Below are 8,934 nucleotides of genomic sequence, written 5' to 3'. Positions count from 1 at the left end.
CTTGCAAGACCCCCGTTTCAATCAGCAGTTGTGTACAATATCCTGTACTTTCATCCCAGCTACTATGGGAACCTTAAATAGGGGATCAAAGTCCAAGTTGACTGGAACAAAAAATAATAAAATAAAAGCAAGACCGTATCTCAAAATCTACTGGAGCAAAAAGGAATGCTTCAGTGTCTACCTGCCTAGCTGTGTGTAAAATCCCTGAATTCAAACCCCAATACTGTCCCCTCCCAAACCAAACCAAAAAAAAACCTGGCATGTAACGGAGTATGGAAATGTATAAAATTACAAAAATAAACCAAAATTAGAAATTTAAATCACACTAGAAAAAAATAATGTACTGAAACGACCAAATACTTTCTACAGTAATCAGACAAAATAATTTTGTATTGAAGAGATATGCTGAAAACAAGTACAGAATCATCACATAGGCCTTTGATTTGAAGAGCCCAGAGGGATGGCCTCTGAGACTGGATTTGATTTGCATCTTTTCCAGGAAGTGCCTTGGTCAACCCTGAGACCCCAGAGACTGTGTGGAAAGTTTTCAAATCTCAAGATGACAAATGAGAGAACTGGGTTCAGATGAACTGCAGGCCTTAGAAGAACTTTCTTGATTGACTTCTCTAGGTCTCTGTACTTCATCATGGAAGTGGAGAGTAATTAAAATCCAATAGACAGCACTTATTATTATCATTATGCTAGAGATATGAAAAGGGAAGTCCCTAACCTTTCTTACATCAGCCACTTCCTATAGTCTGATCTGTGCTAATTAGTTCTTCATAATTTCCTGGCAGATAAGCTGTTGCTGTAGGCTCTCTGTTGTGTCCTCACCAACTTCAAGAGAAGACCTCAAACTCGCTGGTCCATTGTACAAGGGTCATAGCCCCTCTTCCACTGCTTTCCACACAAACCTTTCTGAAAGCATTTCTCAATCTCCCTTATCCAGGGTAAGCGTGTTCTCTTAGCATGGTGCAGGATAGTTTGTAAAACCCTGCTCTACATCTTAGTTCCTAGGAGAGGACAGTGTGCAAGAGACTCTCCTCTGGGAATTTGGTCTCACTGAAGACAGCAGCACAGAGCAGAAGAGTCACACACATGGGAGAGACTCTTGGCTTTGCCAAAAGCCTACTGTGGTAACTTGGGTCAGTATCTTGACCTGCTCTCACCTGCCTCCTCCTCTGAATCCTGGGCTTGGTGCGTGGGTAGGAGGACGAAACATGGTATGGCGAATGCTGAGCTTTGTGCCTGGAATATATTAGTGCTTTTTCAGTGATGATTAGCTAAGCATTTTAAAACCAGCATACTAATGATGGATGCCTCCCCAGCCTTACGGCTGGAGTGTCATAGGGGTGAGGTGGCTGCTGGTATTACCTTGCACATGCAGAGTTCTAGTGTTATCTGACCTGACCCCCACTCCAGGGCACTTCTCAGAGATTGTATTTCCTTTGCTATGGGAAGTACACCTTTCTTCTAGGTTCCTCTGGGTAGGTGTAGAGTGTCCTGCAAAGTGTGTGTGTGTGTGTGTGTGTGTGTGTGTGTGTGATCTGTCTTACACAGCTGAGGACTACCCTTCTTAAAATGACAAGGGATCCTTGTAAGGAAACACAGGCTTGAATGACTACTTATCCACGGAGGTCTGCGCATGCTTACTGGAATGCGAAGAATTGTGCGTGTAGCCCCTGACTGGGGGGCCTTTCTGTGCAGCAGTGCAGTGCAGGTGACAAGAGGGACACGTCAGCCACTGGACTAACATGTCATGGTAAGTGTCACCAGTTCGGGGATGGGGTGACCAGCCTTTCCCGTGGCTGAGCTTCATTTGTCATCCCTCTAGCAAGCATTTATTGAGCACAAATGTGTGTTGGCCACTGAGGTTCAAGGCTTGCTTTTTTTCCTTTGTGTGTAGGTCCTGGGGCTTGAACTTAAGGCCTGGATGCTGTCCCTGAAGTTCTTTTTGCTCAATGATAATGCTCGACCACTTGAGCCACAGCCCTTACTTCTGGCCTTTTGGTGGTTTTACTGGAGATAGGAGTGTCATAGACCTTTCTGTCTGGGCTGGCTTTAAGCTGTCATCCTCAGATCTCAGCCTCCTGATTAGCTAGGATTATAGGTGTGAGCCACCAGCATCTGGCCATTTCTTCTCATGCCATTTAACAAATACAAACTGGTGACTGACATGCAGTTTCTGGGTCCAGGATCAGTGTACAGAAGGACCCTGGAACAGAAGGTACCTGCACTATGTATGGGGTCAGGGCAGATTTCCTGAAGGAAAAGACATGGATCCTGGTATGTAAAGAACTGGAAGAGGCAGCTGTTTAAAGCTGAGTCACAGAGGTGAGCCTACCAGGTAAGACAGCGGTGAGAGGAAACACTCATTTGCTCACGAGAAATCCGTATACTCCTACTATTCAAGACACTACCTTGAGACTTCTGGGGTCCCCAGCCCATCTCACATTGGAAGCTGGTGTACAGTGAGTAAGACACAGGCAATCTCTTTGGTAGTTCAGAGTCTCTGGGACAGACAGGCCATCTTCATGTGGGCCCCTGGAATCACGTCTAGCAGAGCAGCAACCGCAGGCCAGGCTCCTTGGAGTTAGCATAGTCAGAAGGAGCTGTGCAGACAACCAACACTCCAGGCCCACGAATGCAAGATTGAAGGCATGGATCTGGGCAGAGGGCAGGAATGGTCGACACAGGGACAGACATTGATCAAGAAATGAAAGTCACCGAAGCTCATGGGCACTTCAGTTCCAGGTACAGCGTGCCACCTTGAGAACCTGCGCTTCCATGGCTCTCCTAGGCCCTTGCCCGGCATCTCAGGGCCAGAACCAGAGTTGTGCTTAGAGCAGAACAGAACCCCTCACACTTCCCTGGCATCTGTGTGAGCCCGAGAAAAGAGCCGGTCTTTAGACTCAGCCCCAGGAGGTGGCTCAGAGGTTCTGACAACTGGAATGTACCACAGGTCATACACACACACACACACACACACACACACACACACACACACACAGAGTCTGGGACTGTTGGATTTGGAGGTGAGGCAGGATGGAATGGGAAGCCTAACAGTCCTTTCCAGGGTGACACAAGCAATCAGCAACTGAGACCTGGAAGCAACCAGGCCAAAGCCATCACCGCGATATAGTCAGCAATGGAATAATGATTTTACATCATCCCAAACTTCGCCTCAGAGAATTGTCTTGGTGCCTTTTTGGTTATCAAAACATTTTTAAGGATTTAAGTCAGCTGAAGTCAGTGGATGAAGGGACATACCATATATAAGCACGTCATTCTGAAATCGTGGCATAAACCAGCTGTTAAAGTAAGGCCTGGGAGGACTGTGAATCATCGGAGGCTCCAGGTGGCAGATTTGTAGCTGTCATTTCATTGTCTCAGAGCATTTTAAGGGGATACCAAATCAAGGTACTGCGTCAGCCTTTAGGAAGTAATATCCCCAACCTGTCTAGATGCTCCCACTTGGCACCCTAGTCCTCAGTAAATGATCGAGTATTCCTTTAGAATGCGTGCCTCGCCTGTTTACGTGAATAAGAGCTAGTCTTTAAGTCTTATTCATTTTGTTTGAAGGATGATCATTTTGGATCTGAGGATTCTAAGATGGTCTATGGAAGATATTTATGGAATTGGGTCACATTTCTCAAAAATTTGCAATGTATTACATTCCAATTGACACTTGGAAGGTGGCAATGGCATTAAACTAGACAACTGACTTTGTTTTGGTTACTTCTTGGTCATGTATAAATTAGGATTGGTGGAGAAAAAGAAGTTTGAAATACAATTCATAAATCATTTTCTTCCAGAAAAGTAAATTATCAAGCGATTTATCCCCTTGTCTAATCAGATCATATAGAGTCTTCAAACAGCTGGAATTCACTATAATTAAATTACTCTTCATCTTTGGCTTCTCAAAGTGAAGCAATTCTATTCCTTCTGCCTTTTTTACCTTGGATATATTTTACAAGCCATATTTCAAAAACTGACATGATTGTTTTATTCCCTAATTTCCCTGAGGACCCAGTGTTGAAAATTCCCAACTTACAAATGGGCCCTTTTCCAAAAGTTTATTTTAAAGCTGATAACTTGCAACTTGGAAATATTCCCCTGTAGAAATGATGTGTTAAATGATTGTGGGTTTGCCAGGAGAGTCCACAAATGCTGAGCTGCTCTGGATGTATAATAAAAGATAATTGCACAGAGCCACTGTGCATTAGTAATTAAAACAGAAAAGCAACCACAGAAGATGCTAAGGTTTTTCTTTTTTTCTTTTAATGTAAGAACTCTAGGAAACGATTCCCACAAGAAATACATCTAACAGGTTCAGGGATATGTTGGTAAATTTAAAATGACGGGTTCTGTGAGTCAGATTTTTAGTTTTTCCTATTTACTATTTCCATGATGTAAATGTCTTGTTGGATCTTTTTGGGGGGTCAGGACACTTGAACTCAAGACCTGGACCTGGCTACTGTCCCTGGTCATTTGGGCTCCAGGCTAGTACTCTACCACTTTGAGCTACAGCTCCACTCAAGTTTTCTGGTAGTTAACTGGCAATAGAGACTCATGGATTTTCTTGCATAGTATGGCTTTAAAACATGGTCCTCAGATCTGAGCCTTCTGAGTAGCTAGGTTTACAGGCATGAGCCATGAGCCCCTGGCGCCTTGTTTGATTTTTAAACTGCCAGTATGACATCACTAAGGAGTTGAGAAAAGCAGTTTCTAGCCAGTGTATTTAGATTCTAGAACGTGAACATCTCTTTAGGACAACCATAGACCAACTATTGAATTGATTCACATTTATGAAGCCCCTAATTGTTGTGGTAGGACTCTTGCCTTTTCCTTTTCCTTAAAAGTTTTTTTTTTATCTTTTGCTATAAACAAAATACAAATAGTCATAGCTTCTTTCCCCTGTCCATCTTCTATCTTTCTCCAGCTTCTTCAGATATGAAAAGCCTGCTACAGCTTCTGGTTAGCTCTAGCAGGAGAGTTTCTGGGAAGTTCAGACCTGAACACCAGTCCAGGTCTCTGGGTTCTTTCATGGCTGAGCTCTACTTCCCAGAACAATTGCTCTCATGAACTACCTTTTAATTAGTCAGTCATCTAGTAAAAGACTTCAGTGAATTTTCTGGAGTTCTGTTGCTCGAGACTTTGGGCATTGCTGTGTGTGTGTGTGTGTGTGTGTGTGTGTGTGTGTGTGTTCTGCGCAGTATAACACAGCTTACCTAAGCTTGCTTCCCCAGCCCTCTCAAACAACTGGTTTTTCTGATAGCTTTACATAAGTCAAATCTACTTTTTCTCCCCAAGCGTACCACTCAATTTCTCTCCTGAATTTTTAAAAATTCAATTTGATATTTTCTGCAACTTCCTGCAATCCTTTTGGAATAATCCTGTTGCAGGTGGGAGGGGTTAGTGTCCATCTCCACTCCTGTGTTTCCAGCTGGGGAACAGTTTTCTACTATTAATAATCAGTTTCCTACCCATCTCTGTAAAGGCCTGGCCACTTCCAGATCTGTTTCAGTGTGGTAAGTTTTAAGGGTATGAATCTGCACAGTGGAGGAAAAACATCCATGACACATGCTTTAAACACATTAATCAGGTCAGTTGTAACTTTCCTGTGTATGATCAAGAACCTATTTTCATTGGAACTGAAGACCAAAAGCACTGAATGGTTTACAATAGACAGTTTGCACCTAAAATTTCTAGAGTCCTGCTCGAGGGTGGTGCTGTGTTACCAGCAAATATAGAGGTCATCAAGTTGAAATGATTTGAGGAGAGCAAGGGAGACAAGGGCATCGCTAGGCAGAGCTGACTGGAGACATCCAATCAGCCATTTGTGCAGTGCATATACAGGCAGGAATCAAAAGAAGTGGGTTTTAAATTTGGCCTTGCAACCCACTAACTGTGTGACCTTACCCAGGCAGTCATTTAATTACTGGGTGCTTTAAATCAAGACACTGTTCCTTGAATCCCAGCCAGCCTCTGGTTAGTACTTGGTCTTCTTCATTTACTCCTTCAAACATTTAGTGTCTTCTGTAAGTCATGAGCTCACAGGAAAATTTAGCAGGTAGTAAATTACATTTAAATTAATAACCTAAGGTGAATGAGTGAGATTTCACTGAGATGGGGGGTAGGAAAATCTTTCCAGAAAGGGCAGAGGCCAGAGGAAGGAAGGGTGCTGAGAACCAATGCAGATAAGGCCAAAGTGGATAAAATTCAGGAGAAAGTGGTAGGAAATGAAGATGAAGCACTCCAGAAGTTAAGCAAAGGTGAAAAGAACAATTGGTTTTTCCGTTTTGAAGATCATTTTGGGCTAGGCATGGTGGCCTGTCATCCCTATATCTGAGAGTCTGAGATCTTGTCTCAGGAAAATTCCTTTTGTCGCTGCTTATTGTCTGATTGGGAAGAGAGGACGTAGAACACAAACCATGGAAGAGGCCGTGGCAGTGGAAAAGACAGATATGGGGGCAGTTGGGTCCTGGATTTCTGAATGGATCCTGAGGATACAGAGGTAGCACCGCCAGTATCAGGAACACAGCTAAGAGCAGGCAAAAGCTGAGGTGCTTTTGAGTTACGGAAGGAAGATATGTCAAAGAGACCTGGGCTGGAAATATGTATTTTAGAATGATTATTATAGATTCCCCACCCCCCACCCCAAGCATAGATCCGATGTCCCTGGGCAAAGTCTCTGTAAGAAGATCAAAGAGAAACTTAGGCTTGCCTTAGAAGTACATCATTACCGTGGGGGTGTGTGGAGGGGAAGGGGTGGGTGAGGAGGGAAAGAGAGGAAGGACTCAGGGTGAGAGGGCTGGAGGAGGAGCTGTCCTCAGGCTAGAAAGCTATGTGGAACTCCAGTCATGTCTTTCATCAAAGGGAAAATTCTAGTAGCTCTATTGTCTCTGCATTTTCACTCCTCAGTGAAGAGCTTCAGTTCTGTCCAGACTGCAGTGGACCTGCCGACAGGAAGGGTGAGGCCCTGGGATGCCCTCTGATGTGCTCTTTAGCTATCCCTTTTCCTCTCCAGGCTCAGTCTTCATCACTGGCTCCCTCCTCGGTGTGTCTAGACCACACTGGGCCTCAGGGACTCTCTCCTCACACCCATTCCTGAGTCCCAAGTCCACTGCGCCCAGCCTCAGGCCTGAGATCTCCGACAGGGAAATTTTACCTCCCACTACCTCAGGAAACTCATCTGCAGTGGGGATAAGGGGTTAATGGCCTCCTTCTGCCAAGTTTGCTCTTCTCCTTGCATTTCAGAGCTTGGAGACCACATGACACCCCATGGGCCAGCAAGGCAGGAATCTCAGGTCACTCTGAGCTCTGTGCTTCCTGTTTGGATGCTCAGGTGTCACCATGACAACGGTGGGGTGACTTTCCAAGGGGTGTCTGACAATGTGTCCCTCTTCAAAGTTTGCTTATCAGTGGTTGGTGGATGGGTGGATGTCACTGGGTGTGGGAAAGGTGAGAAAAAAGAAAAGAAAAGCAGAAAGGAACTAATTTATTATTCCTCTCTGAACCATTCCCTGAGAAGGGCAGATTGCTTCAGAATCACCCAAGGCCCTTCCTCAAGGCCCCTCTGCCCAGGTGTGGAGCTTCCCAGTCTGGACTCCCTGGCTGCCCACACTCCAGCCTGAGGGCTGCAGTCCCCACCCTCACCTTTTTCTTCCTCCTTGACCTCCCACTGCCCTTGCCCTCTCCTTATTCACGCCTTGATTTTGTGCCTAATTCATTTTCTTCCCTAAGTGCCACATGCGGTGCCACGACCCCCTCCCGCTGCCCGAACCCTGCCCTGCGACTCCACCCCAGCAGGCAGGGCCTGGTTCACCTTAAGCTCACACAGCTTTTCTTGGAATCTAACATAGGGGAGGCCCGTGCTAGTAACAAGAGCAGACACGGCGGGGTCTTCGTCTAAAGGGGTTTAGAGTGTCAGAGAGGAGCAAGGCATCTCAGGACACCCACAGAGGAGGTTGCCCAACAGATCAGGATACCCACAGATCAGGACACCCACAGATCAGAACACCCAGAGATCAGGACACCCACAGATCACCACACCCACAGATCAGGACACTCACAGATCAGGGCACCCACAGATCATGATACCCACAGATCACGACACCCACAGATCACAACACTCACTGATCATGATACCCACAGATCAGGACACCCAAAGATCATGACACCCATATATCAGGACACCCAGAGATCACGACACCCACAGATCAGGACACCCACAGATCAGGACATCCACAGATCAGGACACCCACAGATCACGACACCCACAGATCATGATACCCACAGATCACGACACCCATAGATCAGGACACCCAGAGATCAGAACACCCAGAGATCAGGACACCCAGAGATCATGACACCCACTGATCAGGACACCCACTGATCAAGATACCCACAAATCAGGACACCCACAGATCAGAATACCCAGAGATCAGGACACCCACAGATCACAACACCCACAGATCAGGACACCCACAGATCAGGGCACCCACAGATCAGGACACTTACAGATCAGGATACCCACAGAACAGGACACCCACAGATCATGACACCCACAGATCAGGACACCCACAGATCAGGACACCCACAGATCACGACACCCACTGATCAGGACACCCACCGATCAGGGCACCCACTGATCAGGGCACCCAGAGATCACGACACCCACAGATCACCACACCCACAGGGCCGTAGGAATCAATGGCGGGATAGGAGTGAGTTTTTCTGTACAATCAGTGGGGATGCACGACTGCTTCTCCAAGTAAGTGATTTCTATCCGGCGCTGACAAATAAATCAGGTTTTGCAAGACAGCCAGGGCAGCCAAGGGCCTTCAGTGGCAGTGTGCAGGGAGCCGTGGAGGAGGAGTGACAGCCAGCTGTTGGCGACATCACCACGGGGAGCCTCTCCGCCTTGGCTGA

General features: G+C 46.1%; 1 protein-coding gene across 1 annotated transcript in view; it reads right to left on the bottom strand.

The window, feature by feature from the left end:
- Positions 1–8,934, bottom strand: part of LOC150063744 (contactin-associated protein-like 2) — a 57,333-nt gene that overhangs the window by 32,307 nt on the left and 16,092 nt on the right. The gene's annotated exons all lie outside the window — the stretch shown is intronic.

Source organism: Megascapheus bottae, chromosome 5 (genome assembly GCF_031878675.1).
Source record: "Megascapheus bottae isolate mThoBot1 chromosome 5, mThoBot2.hap1, whole genome shotgun sequence".
Lineage (NCBI taxonomy): Eukaryota > Metazoa > Chordata > Mammalia > Rodentia > Geomyidae > Megascapheus > Megascapheus bottae.
This window is presented reverse-complemented; position numbering and strand designations above follow the sequence as displayed.